The 20,412-nt window shown below is 39.5% G+C and overlaps 1 protein-coding gene across 1 annotated transcript in view; it reads left to right on the top strand.

Annotated features, from left to right (window-relative positions):
* Positions 1-20,412, top strand: part of LOC128661719 (transient receptor potential cation channel subfamily V member 6) — a 286,517-nt gene that overhangs the window by 205,143 nt on the left and 60,962 nt on the right. The window lies entirely within an intron of this gene.

Here is a 20,412-nt window from a genome sequence, read left to right as displayed (position 1 = left end):
AGCAGGAAATGCACACTGCAGACTTATCAGGGCCATACCTGCTAAATACGTTTTCCTTATTGGGTTTTACTAGGTAACAACTGCACTTTATATACTAACATAACAACCAGGGGCTCGTTTCCATTGAGCCGTTAAAAATGGAGCCGTAAGCTACTGAAGTTGCCGGCAGCTAAAAGTAATTTACAACTCCATTTTAGTACCAGGTTTCCATTAAAATAGTTTGCGAATTGCGTGCAGTCGCCCTATTGGTGTAGGTGTAAGTTAGCGTTGTGTTAACGCTTCCACCCGATGCCGGATTTCTTGAAAATTAATTGGTTACAATGGTAACCCGACCTTACACTACAATTACACTCAATCTCATATATACGTTGCCGCATACAAGTGTGGCGCGTATATTTTACCCGTCGCACACTGTTATGATAAAAGCAAACACCTAACACATGTGCAATATCTACCTCTCAACCGCCATCCCCCCACCGCAATAAATGTATTTACCCCTAATCCGCCAACCCCCATATCGCAAAATATGTATTAAAGTTATTAACCCCTAAACCGCCATCCCCCCACATCGCAACTAACAATAAAATGTATTAACCTCTAAACTGCCATCCCCCCACATCGCAACTAACAAAAAATGTATTAACCCCTCCATCCGCCATCCCCCCACATCTCAACTAACAATAAAATGTATTAACTCCTAATCCGCCATCCCCCACAACGCAATCTACCTATTTAACCTATTAACCCCTAATTCATCATCCCCCACAACGTAATCTACCTATTTAAACTATTAACCCCTAATCCACCACCCCCCCACAACGCAATCTACCTATTTAACCTATTAACCCCTAATCTGCTATCCCCCCACAACACAATCTACCTATTTAAATATGAAAGTCAGTGCTAAATGTAATGATCTTATTGTAGTTGCTTTATTATATAATGGGTTAACGGCTTACTGAGATCGCTACCAGTTAAAGAGATACCTCACACTTAAGTATCACCCCAATAGAAACACAAACAGGTAGATAGATAGAATAGTTGGGATTTTGGAATATTTGTATCTTTAAAATAGGACAGTTTAGAGAATGAATAGAACTAAGTGTAAACAACAATATCTTATGTCATTTAGGCAATATTTACATGTCATAATACAGTTTATACATGTAAGCTAAAGGTAGTTTTATATTATTTACTACTTTTGTATACATAATGCCTTCAGAAATATAGTACAGTACTGTAATCAGAAAGATAGTTGTTGTTTTAAATAAATATTAAAGACTATTATTTGCATTTTAGACCACAAAAACAAACTAAATATAGAGGCAGAGAAGATTGTGACTTGCAGGCAGAGAAAATAGTATTTTAAAAGTTTGGATTTTAGAATAAGTTTGTATTTTGGAATTCCGAGTTTGGGTATTTGTACCTGTATACCCAAAATTAAGATATACAAGACCATCACTTGTCGCCTTTATTTATAAAATGTAACTAAACCGACAAGTAAACTAAGATGACTGCAATTAAGATGCTAACTCTCAGAACCACAAGAGGTAAGAGGTCCCACCTGGTCTACAGTAGATTTGAACTCTACCCAATGAGATGTTACTAGGGGTTTTGGATCTCTTCTAGCCTACCTAAATAGGGGACAGGTGCTTTCAGCCCCACCTAAATCATTCCGCCCCTCCCATCAGCCTGGCTATAACTCCAACTCTAAAGCCCAAGGCTGTGACATCCTGCCGCAAGGGTGTAGAAAGAAAAACTCCACCCAATAGGCTCCATGACCACCATGAGCTAGTAAGGGAACACCTAAAAACTACAACCATAGTCTTACAAACACTAGATCGACTAACCATATTTCCCCCATGTATAGACTAACAGTGAGCAGTATGGGCTAAAACACTTAAGCCAACCATCCAACAGTCCAGGGAGGAAGGTCGGGCAAACTTCTGCAGCTTCAATCAAAAAGGAGAAGAGAAGTAGAAACCATTGACAGGGCCTTATTAACATATAATATCCCTCCCCTACACTTAAACATTATTGCCACCCAAGGAACTACTCCCTGTCTCCTATCTTCCTCCTTCCCAGCCTTAAAAGGGACACTAAACCCAAAAAAATAATTTCATGATTCAAGTAGAGAATACAATTTTAAAAAACATTCCAATTTACTTATATTATCTAATTTGCTTAATTATTTAGCTATCCTTTGTTGAAGAAATAGCAATGCACATGGGTGATTCAATCATACGAGGCATCTATGTGCAGCAACCAATCAGCAGCTACTGAGCCTATCTAGATATGCTTTTCAGCAAAGTATATAAAGAGAATGAAGCAAATTAGTTAATAGAAGTACATTAGAAAGTTGTTTAAAATTGCTTGCTCTTTCTGAATCATGAAAGAAAAAATGTGGGTTTCATGTCCCTTTAACCCTTAGAGCGCTTTGAGCCCATTACATGGCTTTCCACTAGCTTTTTCTCTTGTATCTGTTTCAGCTTTATTGTCATCATAAAAAGATGTGAGATAAAATTTGCAATGGTTTATTTTCTGAACTCATAAGCATATTAGCAGACGTTTCTTTACAAAATGAAAACAAATGTTCAATTTAACTATGTTAGTGTCATTTAGTTAGGAAGTAGAATTAAAACAAGCAAATCCAGTGTTTTTATATTAATGATAGGTTTTTACAGAGATCAAAGCATTTGTGAAAGAAATTAAAAAACCCACAAAAACCCTTATTGAAAACTTTTGCTGAGTGTAAGCACCATGAGATTATTCAAATTTTACTTCAAAGGGTCTTTAATTAATTCATGATCGTGATCCAAACCATAAGTGACTTTTTTTCTGCTGGTTTACCATCATTCTTTTTTTTTATCTATAATGTGATGGTTTCACAGTCCTGAAATGTAATTATTTTCTATTATGACTTAAAGGGACAGTAAAGTCAAAGTATAATTCCCTCATAAAAGCCTAGGTTACAATTGGAGCACTATTTAGCATGAGGTATCTTGTGGTGATTGCGCTCTAATGACATTGAACAGCAAGTATATAGCGAGCATCTGTTTGCTTGTATTACAAGTTGAGAGTAAACTTATTTGCTTGAGTGCAGATTTTGTTTTGTGTGCAAATTATTAGATTTTGCAAGTAAGGGCGGTTTCTTTCATTGTTATGAATCTAGAAACCTTATTTACATTGTTAAACAAATGCAAATCACTAATACTATGATAGCAGATCTATCACTTACTAGTGAAGTGATTCGTTTTCGGACAAATGCACATTCGTACTGAATATCATGAATGCACCAGCAAAATTTTTAAGAAAATAAAAAAATACTGACGAAATTTAGTCAGTATTTATTCGTTCTCTTTAAAATAATTTTAAAAGCTTTATACATACCTTAACGTGTTCTGGAGAGTGCGCTAAACCTGATCCTCATCTTGCCAGGTCCGTGGCTGTGCTAAACAAGAGGCTTAGTGCACGTGACCCCCCAGGACCTGCACTAACTTTGTGTAGGTTCTGGAAGCAGAGCGCACTATGGGGCCGAATGATCAAGCTCCGAATGAGCAGATCATGTAGTACAGACTGATGATAAATCGGCCCGCGCTCTTCAGAGCGAGTTAGGGTAAATACTGTATGTAGCTACAGGTGAACTTTTCACCTGTTTTTGAAACATTTACATTTGTTTAACAAAAACTATTGTAAATGTATTAATGGCAATTCGATTTTTTTTTTTTAAAACTAAACAAAAACCGAAATAGCGCAGGGAAATTAATTTCCTCGAATTTTTTGGATATCTGCCAAAATAAAGGGCAGATGGAGATTCCTTTATTGCTGAAATCTCTTCGAAAACTACAATAACCTGTTTCTTTAATTTTGCAAGGATTTCCTCTAGAATGAAGATTAACAGTGCTGGATATTAGTATCTTGTAGAAGAAGCGGCATCAACTCTTCACATTTCACTTTAGTGGACTAACACTGTAAACTATGTTTTGGCAATAACAAGATTTCCAACTCTGAGTCTACTAAGTTGCTACAATCACGCGCACTGTAATTCCCTCACTTTACATCAGGCAGGATCCGGTTCTGTAGCCGTTAGAAATGACAGTTTTCGTTATATCATTTGCGTGACTCTCAATAACAATAATGCTCCACTTGTAGGCAAATGTGTTTAATTTTGTATACTGCAACAACTTTACAATCGACTTTCATTATATATTTTGTTTGCTTTTCCTGCAATTTAAATCTGGAAATTGTAGTATTTCTGCTGCCCCCAGAGAGGCTGCAGTACACTCTGAGTAACCCTGATCCTCTTACATTCAGCACAGTGGTTGTTTGATATGTCAGAAGCTCATTTATGTCCGTCCCTAATAGACTACAGTAAAGTTGATAAACAAATTTGTTAGAACATTAAAATGTTTTTTCATTATAATTTGTAGCCATCTTTTCAAGGGGTGGGTCCCTAGGCTGCTAAACAATGCAAGTTGCTAACAAAATGACTAATTTTAATGCTTTTAAAAAATGTAATTTGTATGATGAACTTTTGCAATACTGTGATTATTTTTTGATGCATAAATAAAACATAGCTTTAAAGGGGACATTAAACCCCAAAAAATTATTTCATGATTCAGATAGAGAATACAATTTTAAAAACAACTTTCCAATTTACTTCTATTATTTAATTTGCTTTATTCTCCTGTTAAGTGTAGTCAGTCCACGGGTCATCCATTACTTATGGGATTATATCTCCTCCCTAACAGGAAGTGCAAGAGGGATCACCCAAGCAGAGCTGCTATATAGCTCCTCCCCTCTACGTCATACCCAGTCATTCTCTTGCACCTAACTATAGATAGGACGTGTGAGAGGACTGTGGTTGTTAAACTTAGTTTTTATTTCTTCAAATCAAAAGTTTGTTATTTTAAAAAACGGCACCGGAGTGTGTTGTTTCTTCTCAGGCAGCATTAGAAGAAGAATCTACCTGAGTTTGTGTATGATCTTAGCGGTCGTAACTAAGATCCACTTGCTGTTCTCGGCCATTCTGAGGAGTGAGGGTAACTTCAGAACAGGGGATAGCAGGCAGGGCTCACCTGCAAGAGAGGTATGTTGCAGTATATTATTTTCTAAGGAATGGAATTGACTGAGAAAATACTGCTAATACCGATGTAATGTAAGTGCAGCCTTAAATGCAGGTAGTAGCGACTGGTATCAGGCTGATATGTATGTATGTATACTCTGAGGTATTTCTGGGGAATGGAATTTCACTAAGAAAATACTATCTATATTTAAGTAATATTTGAGCCGTACACTGCAGTGAAAGCGACTAGCAGCAGGCTTATTAATAACATTTCATAATTTCATTTTTAAAACGTTTACTGGCATGTTAAATCGTTTTTTTTTCTGAGGTACTTGGTGATAACACTTTATGGGCATGATTTTTACCACATGGCTGTCGTTTGTTTCTGAATAAAATCAGTTTACTGAGCTTCCCCCACTGTTGTAATATGAGTGGGAGGGCCTATTTTAGCGCTTTATTGCGCAGTAAAAATTTAGTCACAGTCTTCCTATTTCATCCTCCATGATCCAGGACGTCTCTACAGAGTCCAGGGGTCTCCCAAAACTAGTTTTGAGGGAGGTAATCACTCACAGCAGACCTGTGAGAGTGTGTTTTGACTGTGATAAAAACGTTAATATTAAATTGTTATCCGTTTTTGGGTATTAAGGGGTTAATCATCCATTTGCTGGTGGGTGCAATCCTTTGCTAACTTAATACATTTACTGTGAAAATTTGGTTGCTATAACTAATTTGGTTCAGTGTTATTTCAACTGTGATAGTTTTTTGTGCTTTTTAAAGGCACAGTAGCGTTTTTTTATATTGCTTGTAAATTTATTTGAAAAGTATTTTCCAAGCTTGCTAGTCTCATTGCTAGTCTGTTTAAACATGTCTGACACAGATGAATCTCTTTGTTCACTATGTTTTAAAGGCCAATGTGGAGCCCAATAGAAATTTGTGTACTAATTGCATTGATGCTACTTTAAATAAAAGCCAATCTGTACATGTAAAGAAAATTTTCACCAGACAACGAGGGGGAAGTTATGCCGACTAACTCTCCTCACGTGTCAGTACCTTCGCCTCCCGCTCAGGAGGTGCGTGATATTGTGGCGCCAAGTAACATCAGGGCGGCCCATACAAATCACTTTGCAAGACATGGCTAATGTTATGACTGAAGTACTATCTAAATTGCCAGATTTAGGGGGGGTAAACGCGATCACTCTGGGGTAAGAACAGAGTGCGCTGATAATAATAGAGCCATGTCCTGATACTGCGTCACAATTTGCAGAACATGAGGACGGAGAGCTTCATTTCTGTGGGTGACGGATCTGATCCAAGTAAACTGGACTCAGACATTTCAAATTTTAAATTTAAGCTTGAGAACCTCCGTGTATTATTAGGGGAGGTATTAGCGGCTCTGAATGATTGTAACACGGTTGCAATTCCAGAGAAAATATGTAGGCTGGATAAATATTTTGCTGGTACCGGCGTTGTACTGACGTTTTTCCTATACCTAAAAGGCTTACAGAAATTGTTAACAAGGAGTGGGATAGACCCAGTGTGCCTTTTCACCCCCTCCTATATTTAGAAAAATGTTTCCAATAGACGCCACCACACGGGACTTATGGCAAACGGTCCCCTAAGGTGGAGGGAGCAGTTTCTACTCTGGCTAAGCGCACCACTATCCCGGTGGAGGATAGCTTGTGCTTTTTCAGACCCAATGGATAAAAAGTTAGAGGGTTCACCTAAGAAAATGTTTGTTCAGCCAAGGTTTTATATTACAACCCCTTGCATGCATTGCGCCTGTCACGGCTGCGGGCGGCATTCTGGTTTGAGTCTCTGGAAGAGACCCTTAGCAACAGCTCCATTGGATGAGATATAGACAAGCTAAAGTCCTTAAGCTAGCTAATTCATTTATTTCTGATTGCCGTAGTACACTTAACTAAACTTACGGCTAAGAACTCCGGATTCGCCATTCAAGCGCGTAGAGCGCTGTGGCTTAAATCCTGGTCAGCCGATGTGACTTCTAAATCTAAATTGCTTAAATCCCTTTCAAAGGGCAGACATTATTCGGGCCCCGGTTTGAAAGAAATTATCGCTGACATTACTGGAGGTAAGGGCCATGCCCTGCCTCAAGACAGGGCCAAACCAAAGGGCTAAACAGTGTAATTTTCGTGCCTTTCGTAACTTCAAGACAGGAGCAGCATCAACTTCCTCCGCTCCAAGACAGGAAGGAACTGTTGCTCGCTACAGACAGGGCTGGAAACCTAACCAGTCCTGGAACAAGGGCAAGCAGGCCAGAAAACCTGCTGCTGCCCCTAAGACAGCATGAAGTGAGGGCCCCCGATCCGGAAACGGATCTAGTGGGGGGCAGACTTTCTCTCTTCGCCCAGGCTTGGGGCAAGAGATGTCCAGGATCCCTGGGCCGTTAGAGATCATATCTCAGGGATATCTTCTGGACTTCAAAGCTTCTCCTCCAAAAGGGAGATTTTCATCTTCAAGGTTGTCAGCAAACCAGATAAAGAAAGAGGCGTTTCTACGCTGTGTACAAGACCTTTTACTAATGGGGAGTGATCCACCCAGTTCCGCGGTCGGAACACGGACAAGGGTTTTACTCAAATCTGTTTGTGGTTCCCAAAAAAGAGGGAACCTTCAGACCAATCTTGGACTTAAAGATCTAAACAAATTCCTAAGAGTTCCATCGTTCAAAATGGAAACTATTCGGACCATCTTACTATGATCCAAGAGGGTCAGTACATGACCACAGTGGATTTAAAGGATGCCTTACCTTCACATACCGATTCACAAGGATCATTACCGGTATCTAAGGTTTGCCTTCCTAAACAGGCATTACCAGTTTGTAGCTCTTCCCTTCGGGTTAGCTACAGCTCCAAGAATCTTTCCAAAGGTTCTGGGCTCTCTTCTGGCGGTACTAAGACCAGCGAGGAATAGCGGTAGCTCCGTACCTAGACGACATTCTAATACAAGCGTCAAGTTTCCAAACTGCCAAGTCTCATACAGAGTTAGTTCTGGCATTTCTAAGGTCGCATGGGTGGAAGGTGAACGTAGAAAGAGTTCTCTATTGCCACTCAACAAGAGTTCCTTCTTAGGGACTTCTATAGATTCCGTAAAAATGAAAATTTACCTGACAGAGGACAGGTTATCAAAACTTCTAAATGCTTGCCCGTGTCCTTCATTCCATTCAACACCCGTCAGTGGCTCAATGCATGGAGGTAATCGGCTTAATGGTAGCGGCCAATGGACATAGTACCTTTTGCACGCCTGCATCTCAGACCGCTGCAATTGTGGCATGCTAAGTCAGTGGAATGGGGATTACTCAGATTTGTCACCTATGCTAAATCTGGATCAAGAGACCAGAGATTCTCTTCTATGGTGGCTTTCTCGGCCACATCTGTCCAGGGGGATGCCCTTCAGCAGGCCAGATTGGACTATTGTAACAACAGACGCCAGCCTGCTAGGTTGGGGCGCTGTCTGGAATTCCCTGAAGGCTCAGGGATCATGGACTCAGGAGGAGAGACTCCTTCCAATAAACATTCTGGAATTAAGAGCAGTTTTCAATACTCTTCTGGCTTGGCCTCAGTTAGCAACTCTGAGGTTCATCAGGTTTCAGTCGGACAACATCACGACTGTGGCTTACATCAACCATCAGGGAGGGACAAGGAGTTCCCTAGCGATGATGGAAGTCTCAAAGATAATTCGCTGGGCAGAGTCTCACTCTTGCCAACTGTCAGCGATCCACATCCCAGGCGTGGAGAACTGGGAGGCGGATTTCCTAAGTCGCCAGACTTTTCATCCGGGGGAGTGGGAACTTCATCCGGAGGTGTTTGCCCAACTGCTTCATCGTTGGGGCAAACCAGATCTGGATCTCATGGCGTCTCGCCAGAATGCCAAGCTTCCTTGTTACGGATCCAGGTCCAGGGACCCGGGAGCGGTACTGATAGATGCTCTGATAGCACCTTGGGTTTTCAACATGGCTTATGTGTTTCCACTCTTCCCGATGCTTCCTCGATTGATTGCCAGGATCAAACAGGAGAGAGCATCGATGATTCTAATAGCGCCTGCGTGGCCACGCAGGACCTGGTATGCAGATCTAGTGGACATGTCGTCCTGTCCACCATGGTCTCTGCCTCTGAGACAGGACCTCCTGATTCAGGGTCCTTTCAAACATCCAAATCTAATTTCTCTGAGGCTGACTGCATGGAGATTGAACGCTTGATTCTATCAAAGCGGGGATTCTCGGAGTCAGTGATTGATACCTTAATACAGGCTAGGAAACCTGTTACCAGGAAAATTTACCATAAAATATGGCGTAAATACTTATATTGGTGCGAATCCAAGAGTTACTCATGGAGTAAGGTTAGGATTCCTAGGATATTGTCTTTTCTACAAGAAGGTTTAGAAAAGGGCTTATCTGCTAGTTCGTTAAAATGACAGATCTCAGCTCTGTCTATCCTTTTACACAAACGTCTGTCAGAAGTTCCAGACGTTCAGGCTTTTTGTCAGGCTTTGGCTAGGATTAAGCCTGTGTTTAAGAACTGTTGCTCCGCCGTGGAGCTTAAACTTAGTTCTTAACGTTCTGCAAGGTGTTCCGTTTGAACCCCCTTCATTCCATTGATATCAAGCTGTTATCTTGGAAGTTCTGTTTTTAATGGCTATTTCCTCGGCTCGAAGAGTCTCTGAGTTATCGGCCTTACATTGTGATTCTCCTTATCTGATTTTTCATTCAGACAAGGTAGTTCTGCGTACTAAACCTGGGTTCTTACCTAAGGTAGTCACTAACAAGAATATCAATCAAGAGATTGTTGTTCCATCATTGTGCCCTAACCCTTCTTCAAAGAAGGAACGACTTCTGCACAATCTGGACGTCGTCCGTTCCCTGAAATTTTATTTGCAGGCAACTAAGGATTTTCGTCAAACTTCTTCCCTTTTTGTCGTTTATTCTGGACAGAGGAGAGGTCAGAAAGCTTCGGCTACCTCTCTCTCTTTTTGGCTTCGTAGCATAATACGTTTAGCCTATGAGACTGCTGGACAGCAGCCTCCTGAAAGGATTACAGCTCATTCTACTAGAGCTGTGGCTTCCACTTGGGCCTTTAAGAATGAGGCCTCTGTTGAACAAATTTGCAAGGCTGCAACTTGGTCTTCACTTCACACTTTTTCAAAATTTTACAAATTTGACACTTTTGCTTCTTCGGAGGCTGTTTTTGGGAGAAAGGTTCTACAGGCAGTGGTTCCTTCCGTGTAAAGATCCTGCTTGTCCCTCCCGTCATCCGTGTACTTCAGCTTTGGTATTGGTATCCCATAAGTAATGGATGACCCGTGGACTGACTACACTTAACAGGAGAAAACATAATTTATGCTTACCTGATAAATTCCTTTCTCCTGTAGTGTAGTCAGTCCACGGCCCGCCCTGTTTTTTTACGGCAGGTCTAAAATTTTAATTAAACTCCAGTCACCACTGCACCCCTATAGTTTCTCCCTTTCTCGTTTGGTTTCGGTCGAATGACTGGGTATGACGTAGAGGGGAGGAGCTATATAGCAGCTCTGCTTGGGTGATCCTCTTGCACTTCCTGTTAGGGAGGAGATATAATCCCATAAGTAATGGATGACCCGTGGACTGACTACACTACAGGAGAAAGGAATTTATCAGGTAAGCATAAATTATGTTTTTCTTGTTATCCTTTGCTGAAAGGTTTATCTAGGTGAACTCAGGAGCAGCAAAGAACCTAGGTTCTAGCTGCTGATTGGTAGCTGCATATATATACTGATTGTCATTGACTTACCCATGTGTTCAGTTAAAAACCAGTAGTGCATTGCTGCTCCGTCAACAATGAAATGATACCAAGAGAATGAAACAAATTAGATAATAGAAGTAAATTAGGAAGTTGTTTAAAATTGTATTCTCTATCTGAATCATGAAATAATTTTTTGTGTTTCATGTCCCTTTAACGTCCTTTAGAAACACAAAGCCACTTGGGATTAAAATAAATGTCTGTTGTCTTTATATAAAATAATATATTAGTGAAGTCTAAACATTTTCTAAACGAAATCAGCACCTTATTTGCTGCAATGATCAATAGCACTAATTCACTTATTAGGATCCAGTCTTATTACTGGATTAAACAAAGCTAGCCACAGCCTTTATATTGCAGCTCATTATTTGATCGTCTCTGCTGAGGCCAGTTAGGGAGAGATTACAGGGTTAGGTTTGTGCAGTCTGCCATGTGCCCTTCCAGCCCTCAGAATTTGAAAACCCCAAATTTTCTGAATTATTATTGAGATGGTGGGTGAGTCAGAAAGGAAGTTGTTAAATGGTTTGTGCTAACCAGATTATTTTAGATGAGCCAGAAATGGTTTATAATACCCTCCATATAATTTTATATTGTTTTATTAATGGACAACTGCATCTTTAGACTTTCAGTGTATAAATAAAAATGGCTTATAAATACAAGAAACCAAGGGCAAGATTACAAGTGGAGCGTTATTTAATGCTACCGCTCAAGCATTAACTGCGCTAGAAGTAAGCGTTTTGCGCACGCCAGGTTGCACTCATATTATTAGTTGATAGTAAACTGTTTTTGTTTGTGCGCTAATCTGACAAGTGCAAAAAGCCGAATTTACAATATCGCGCGTGCTATAACCTACTTCCCCAATGGAGTCAATGGAGCAAAAAAGTGGAAAAAAACACCCAACAAAGGGCTCGCTTCCATTGAGCCGTTAAAAATGGAGCCGTAAGCTACCGAAGCGGCCGACAGCTGTAGGTGTAAGTTAGTATTGTCTTAACGCTTCCACCCGATGCCGGATTTCTAAAACATTAATAGGTTACTATGGTAATCCAACCTTACACTACACTCAATCCCATATACGGTACAGCATACAAGTGTGTATATGTATATTTTACCCGTCGCTCGCTGCTAAAATAAAATCAAACACCTAACGCATGTGCGATATCTACCTCTCAACCACAACCCCCCACCCCAATAACTAATGTATTAACCCCTAATCTGCCAACCCCTATATTGCAAAGTAACTATCAAAGTTATTAACCCCTAAACCGCCACCCCCTGCAACGTAAACTATCTATTAACCCCTAATCCACTATGCCCCCACAACGCAAACTATCTATTAAATCTATTAACCCCTAATCCGCCATGCCCCCACAATGCAAACTATCTATTTAAACTATTAACCCCTAATCCACCATTAACCCACATCGCAATTAACCTAATAAATCTATTAACCCCTAAACCGCCCAAACCCCACAACGCAAATAACTAATCACAAAGCCCCCTAACCTAACACTCCCTAAATTAACCCTATTACATACATTAAAATAATCCTAAATTACAATTAAAATAAAAAAGATAACATTACTTAAAAAATAAAAAAAATAAGTTTAAATTAGGCTAAAATTACAGAGAATAAAAAAGTCTAACATTACATAAAATAATAAACAAAATTATCAAAAAAATAATTAAACCTAATCCCTATGAAAATAAAATCCCCCCAAAATAAAAACACCCCCTAATCTAATACTAAATTAATATTGGTAATACTACCAATAGTACTTAAAAGGGCCTTTTGAGGGCATTGCCCTAAGTTAAACAGCTCTTTTACCTTAAAAAATACTAAGCCCCCCTCTAACAGTAAAACCCCCCACCTCCCAAAATAAAACAAAAATAACACTAAAAAATACTAAACTACCCATTCCCCCTAAAGGAGCATTTCTATGGGCATTGCCCTTAAAGGGGCATTCAGCTCTTTTTCAGTACCCAAAATCCCCTAATCTAAAAAATAAAGCCTAACCTCTGACCCCCAGATAGGTGCCTCACGGTTCCTGAAGTCCGGCGGTGAAGTCTTCTTTCAAGCGGCGACCTCTTCTATTTTCATCCAGGATGGCGGAACTGAAGACCGGCGGCCGCGGAACCATGGAGCGTGGAGGAACCTCTTCGTACGATCGCTGCCGTACACTGAATAGTGAATTTAAGGTACGCAATTAATTCCTATTGGCTGATTTGATTCTTCAAATTCAAATCAGCCAATAGGATGAGAGCTACTGAAATCCTATTGGCAGTTCAAATCAGTACCTATCTGTAAGTTAGAGTTAAAGTTTTTTTTTTTTAGATTAGGGATTTGGGCGCTGAAAATGGTTGAATGCCCTTTTAAGGGCAATGCCTATACAAATGTTCCTTTAGTGGCAATGGGTAGTTTAGGATTTTTTTAGTGTTAGTTTCTTTTTATTTTGGGGGGTGGGGGGTTTGACTGATTTAGTATTTTTTAAGGTAAAAGTGCTGTTTTAAGGTCAAAAGGCCCTTTTAAGGGCTATTGGTAGTTTAGTATTAGTTTAGGGGTGTTTTTTATTTGGGGTGGCGGGCTTTTTTTTCAGAGGGATTAGGTTTCATTTTTGATAATTTTGTTTATTATTTTATGTAATGTTAGACTTTTTTTTATTTTCTGTAATTTTAGCTTAATTTAAACTTATTTTTTTAAATTTTTTAAGTAATGTTAGCTTTTTTATTTTAATTGTAATTTAGGATTATTAGTGATTAGTTATTTGCGTTGTGGGGTTTGGCGGTTTAGGGGTTAATAGATGTATTAGGTTAATTGCGATGTGGGTTAATGGCGGATTAGGGGTTATTAGTTTAAATAGATAGTTTGCGTTGTGGGGCATGGCGGTTTAGAGGTTAATACATTTATTATAAATTGTGATGTGGGGGGTGGCGGATAGAGGGGTTTTGATGTTTCGGGTTAGATTTCATTGGGAAAAAGGTCTCAAAGAGCACCTTTTTCCTGTTTTACACCTAGTTGAGCTGGGTGTTATTTTTGTTAGTGTGTCGGCAGCCTACAACAGTGTATTTACGGTTTGCGTGGGCATTGGAAACCGGGTATAATTTAAAGATTAGCGGCTTCCTATACTTTGTATGGGACACGATAATGTTTTCGGAAGCCAGAGTCCGGTTGCCGAAATTTGGTTATAACGGGCCGTTGGAAGCAGTCGATAAACGATATTGCTTCCGACAACTTGTTTATCGGTTTGCGAGTGCACGCAAACCGAATTACGGCTCAATAGAAACTAGCCCTCACTTACAAACACAATCCCATATTCTCATGTGCGCTAACCCTATATAAAAATATGAATATTTTACATTCCAATGTTCTTCACATAGAAGAATATGTTCTAGTTATTCATAAATACACATATATATATATATATATATATATGCGGCTGAATGTGTGTGCACTCCCACTATCTCTCATCAACTGCCAGGGTGCTATTGTGAAATGATAAACAAGATTGAAGATAAGCACTCACTGGACTCTAGACAGCATAGTCAACAAAAATTGTTTATTTGTGCTGTGACGTTTTGGGACTAAGCACTGTCCCTTCCTTTAACAATATACAAGTGAAAAATACAGCCTTATATAGGCCCCAGAAACCCTCCCACACACTATGGGCCAATCCCTGCCCCTTTCAGTGCACACCCACTAAGTATAGAATTCTAATTGGACATACACTTATAGTGTCGTCATCAGGTGCCCAAACATTCAAAGTGATAAATGACTATATACTTTATTATTAAAAATCTCTTCAGGGTCCTCAATACCAGCAGAGCCATAGTAATCGTTAATAAGAAATCTGATATAGTGCAAAAGGCACTCAACGGCACAGATAGAATCTTAAGGCCACTGATCACCCAATCACAAGTGAGTACTTACTTGTCCAATCACAGACCGGCACATAGTTGTCAACACCATACGCCCATCAACATATCTGCGAGTAAATAAAACAATATCAGTCACAGAATCATAAGCAAGTATGGGAAGATCTACCCTATCACCCCACAGGCTCACTAAAAACATGCCACCACAATACATATATAGTCTGATACGCCGATCTTTGATTGTTCACTGTGTGTAGATGGCTACCAGACTAACACCGCCTCGAATGGGCGAGATGTATGATGGACCAATCAAGTGCATAGGCAGTGGCTATCACACCCCCCTCCTTTGTCAAATGAAGATAAATCAGGAAACAGGCAGGGCTCAACCTACATGCAGGAACAGTCTGTCACCAATCTCATAAGCAGAGTGGATCACGCCCCTCACTGGCCACATGTTATTAGTAAACTGCACCATTGGCGCCTCTGTACTTTGTTTCACTTCTTTAGCTTGTCTCCGTCTGGATACTGATAGAGAGCTGCCTATTTGTTCAGCCAGCTGGATTGCTGCCAAAATCCAGCCCGTCTCTACTGGCATAATTGAATGCCCTCATCTATTGTGAGTACCCTGTTATCATTATATACTGGTACATTTTCAGAAACCCCCATTGATCTGCACCATTGGCGCCCCTTCCGTGTTGTTCTTTCTTATTAGTAAACAGGGCCAGCTTCATTATCCATAATAGAGCTGTCACTCACCGGACTGTGTCCAGCCACCATAGCGGCCAATGTGTGTAATACTATTCTCCTAGCCACCTCAACTTTATATCACCTATCGGTCCCACATCAAGACAGGGGTCTCCACTACTGAAATATCCTAATCGTAGACATAAGATGGCCCCATATGACACCCAGGCTCAATAGTGCAGAAAACAAAGTGAAGAGACGCTTTGCTATCTACACTATCTCAAACAAGGATGAGTGAAAATCGCTACAAATTACCAAATAAACATTATCTCATTTGTATTATCTACATTCACTAATAATTCCCTTTTATGGGTATAGAGGTCCAACACATCTCGCATTAGACCCGCCCCCAGTCTATTTACAGCTTCACTCATTCTTGTGGTCCAAATTAAAATATACAAAATATACCTGTCTACAACACCTCCTGATACCAATTACTGTAACCATAACCGAACTAAATTCTAGTCCTATTCACAAGAAGCCCTAATCTTTGCATGATAGTGCCCATCAGATATAAATGACCGCCTATTTGATTAATGTTTGGGTGACCAGCCTTATAATAACCTCTAGCCTACCACCCACAATAAAAACAGATGTCACATGAATAGTGACAAATAACAAATGATAACCCAGAACGATACTCAACCCCCGGAAAGAGGACCCCAAGGATTACTATATACACTAAAAACCATATTGGTAGCAAATAGAAAAAAAGTGACAAAATTAAACAAAATTGTCATGTTGTTGTTTTTAACATTAATCAAATAGGCGGTCATTTATATCTGATGGGCACTATCATGCAAAGATTAGGGCTTCTTTGTGAATAGGAGTAGAATTTTAGTTGGGTTATGGTTACAGTAATTGGTATCAGGAGTTGATATTGAGGACCCTGAAGGGATTTTTAATAATAAAGTATATAGTCATTTATCACTTTGAATGTTTGGGCACCTGATGACGACACTATTAATGTATGTCCAATTAGAATTCTATACTTAGGGGGTGTGTACTAAAAGAGGCAGGGATTGGCCCATAGTGTGTGGGAGGGTTTCTGGGGCCTACATAAGACTGTATTTTTCACTTGTATATTGTCAGAGCAAGGGACAGTGCTTAGTCCCAAAACGTCACAGCACAAATAAACAATTTTTGTTGACTATGCGGTCCAGAGTCCCAGTGAGTGCTTATCTTCAATCTTGTATATATGTATGTATATATATATATATATATATATATATATATATACACATATACATATACATACACATACATAATTATATATAGGTATGGATTTATACAGATATATATAGGGATTAATATTCTCTAATTTGCTTCATTCTGTTGGTATACTTTGTTTAAGGAGCAGCAATGCACTACTGGGAGCTAGATAAAGAATATCCAGGTGAGCCAATACAATTAGGTGTACTGTACATGTGCAATCACCAATCTGGCATCTCTTGAGACACTACCTAGGTATTTTTTTTCAACAAATGATACCAAGAGAACCAAACAAATTAGGTACCAAAAATAAATTGGAAAGCTGTTTAAATTCACATGCTCTAACTGAATCATGAAAGAAAAAAAAAACTGGGTCTCATTATATTAATATAAAGGCATTGTTTTACAGTTGTTTATCTGATACATTAGGGACATATATGTAGCAGGGTAGCCTTTCCAGCTCTGGGAATTAGAAAGTCCCAATTTCAGACCTAATTTACATGAAAAAAGGGGCACAATAAATAATGAATAGAATAAAGCAAAGTTTGGTTTACAATGATTACCTATATGTGGCTTACACAGAAGGGCTGCAACATTTTGTATACTTGTACTAGCAAACAAGAGTAGCAATCACCTAACAAGAACTGAAACACAGAAATGAATTCATTTTGTGGGAGATGTTCACAGATAAAAACGCCTGATGTTACTGACAGACTGCATTAAAGGAGATGATAAAAAAAACATCTTCAAAATATTTAAAGGGATATGCAACCCAAAAAATGAATTTGTCATTCAAACAGTGGATACAATTTAATTTCCCTATTTATTTGCAATGGCACATGGTCTTTTACTCATACCACCTTTTTTTTTTTTACAAATGTTCTCTATGTAATTGCACACTGGTGCTTTTCTCTGGCAGTCATTGTGCCCCATTTCTGAAAGTGTGGGCTGATAAGGTTGCCCCGGCAATTAACCTGTTTGCCCATGTTCACAGCCAATGAGGCAGCCTCCACTGACAAAATTTATGACTGCACAATCAAACACTTGTGTAGCCCAGACTCCTCATCTCATGCAACCAATCATGTGAGGGCAGGAGTTCTCAATCAAATCTGTCTGGGGTAATTTAACTTTGCCACCTATGAGTTGGCGGGACGGTTTATTAAGCAGCGGGGTTGTAGGCTTTGCACTACCTCACAGGCTTCAGAGCTTCAATTGACAGCTTTATATATGGAGCCAATTGTGGGGCACTTAACATGATGCAAGAGGTGATGTGATCTGTCATACAGATTATGGGCTAGATTACAAGTGGAGCGCTAATTTATTGCACGCCTGCACATTTGCCCGTTTATGGGCGCACAATAAATAACCAGCCTTTACAAGTGGCTGAATATTGCTACCATGCGCTCAAAAAAGTAACCAGAGGTCAGAGCTCTGTTTAATATGTTTTAATGTGCCCCCAATTGCACCAAAAATACAGTTTAGTAAATCTTTATTAAAAAATAAATTGGTAGCATCTTTATTTTTTAATAAAGTAACTGCACTAAGCAGTTATAAGGGCTAAAATTGGTGGGTCTGGGGTGTTAGAAAAAAAAACGGCACTGAAAGTACCTTTATATAGCGGTCTATGGGAACTGTGCATTCCCTGTAAATATATAAGTAATGCTTAGATACATACAGGTAGTATAATTACTATGTTAATATATGTGTATATACACATTAACACATAAATATACAGTATATGTAGTATAATCATATATATATTTATATTTGCACAACTTACCCCCTTCAACTGCGCTTAGGTTTTGTGCCGTGTATGACGGCATCAGGAGCCTCCCTTTGGAGCCTATGGAAGCACGATCTCGTGAGCACAATGCCTTCCATGCAATGCGAGGTCGTGTTCACATTGCACCACACCTTGTAATACCAGCATACACTTTCATGTGCTGGTATTACTCAGTTTGATCGCAAATATTGCTTTTGTGGAAGCGATATTTTGCGCTCAACTTGTAATCTGACCAACTTACTGCACTTATTTATTGCTTTCCTGTGAAGGAAACGTCTTTTCTCCTGTTAAGTGTAGTCAGTCCACGGGTCATCCATTACTTATGGAATATATCTCTTCCTAACAGGAAACTGCAAGAGAATTACCCAGCAGAGCTGCTATATAGCTCCTCCCCTCACATATCATACTCAGTCATTCTCTTGCAGCCTAACTAAAAAGGAAGCTGTGAGAGATCTGTGGTGTTTTTTTAACTTAGTTTATTTCTACAATCAAAAGTTTGTTATTTTTAAATGGCACCGGAGTGTGCTGTTTATTGTCAGGCAGCATTAGAAGAAGAATCTGCCTGGGTTTTTTTCTATGGTCTTAGCAGACGTAACTAAGATCCGCTGGCTGTTTCTCATCTGAGGAGTGAGGTAACTTCAGAGAAGGGGAATAGCATGCAGGGCTCCCCTGCAACAAATGAGGTATGTGCAGTAATTTATTTTCTGAGGAATGGAATTGACTGAGAAAATACTGCTGATACCATTGTAAAGTAAGTTCAGCCTTAAATGCAGTGATAGCGACTGGTATCAGGCTGATGTGTGTGTGTGTGTACACTGAATGTATTTTTCTAAGGAATGGAATTGACTCTGAAAATACTGTTAATACTGAAATAATGTATGAGCCTTAACTGCCGTAAAAACGACTGGTAGCAGGCTTATTAATAATAATACATAACTTTCAAATGTATGTTTAAAACGTTTACTGGCTTGTTAATCGTTTTTGTGAGGTACTTGGTGATAAAACTTATTAGGGCATGATTTTACCACATGGCCATTTTTGTTTTCTGCATAGAAACAGTTTCTGAGCTTCCCCACTGTTGTAATATGAGTGGGAGGGGCCTATTTTAGCGCTTTTTTTGCGCAGTAAAAATTCAGTCACAATCTGTCTACTTCATCCTCCATGATCCAGATTGTCTCTAGAGAGCTCAGGGGTCTTCAAAATCCATTTTGAGGGAGGTAATTCAGGCACAGCAGTCCCTGTGGACAGTGTATTGACTGTGAGAAAAACGTTAATTATATAATTGTTATCCGTTTTGGGGTACTAAGGGTTAATCATCCATTTGCTGGTGGGTGCAATCCTTTGCTAACTTAATACATTTACTGTGAAAATTTGGTTGCTATAACTATTTTGGTCATTGTTATTTCAACTGTGTCAGTTTTTCTGTGCTTCTTAAAGGCACAGTAACGTTTTTATATTGCTTGTAATTAATTTTGAAAAGTATTTCCAAGTTGCTAGTCTCATTGCTAGTTTTGTTTAAACATGTCTGACTCAGATGAATCTCTTTGTTCACTATGTTTAAAGGCCAATGTGGAGCCCAATAGAAATTTGTGTACTAATTGCATTGATGCTACTTTAAATAAAAGTCAATCTTTACATGTAAAGAAATTATCACCAGACGACGAGGGGGAAGTTATGCCGACTAACTCTCCTCACGTGTCAGTACCTTCGCCTCCCGCTCAGGAGGTGCGTGATTTAGTGGCGCCAAGTACAACAGGGAGGCCCTTACAAATCACTTTGCAAGACATTGCTACTGTTATGACAGAAGTATTATCTAAGTTACCAGAATTAAGAGGCAAGCGCGATAGCTCTGGGTTAAGGATAGAGCGCGCGGATGAGATGAGAGCCATGTCAGATACTGCGTCACAGTTTGTAGACGTGAGGACGGAGAGCTTCATTCTGTGGGTGACGGA

This window comes from Bombina bombina, chromosome 5 (assembly GCF_027579735.1).
Source record: "Bombina bombina isolate aBomBom1 chromosome 5, aBomBom1.pri, whole genome shotgun sequence".
Taxonomy (NCBI): domain Eukaryota; kingdom Metazoa; phylum Chordata; class Amphibia; order Anura; family Bombinatoridae; genus Bombina; species Bombina bombina.
Note: the sequence above shows the minus strand (reverse complement) of the source record. Positions and strands in the feature narration are given on the sequence as shown.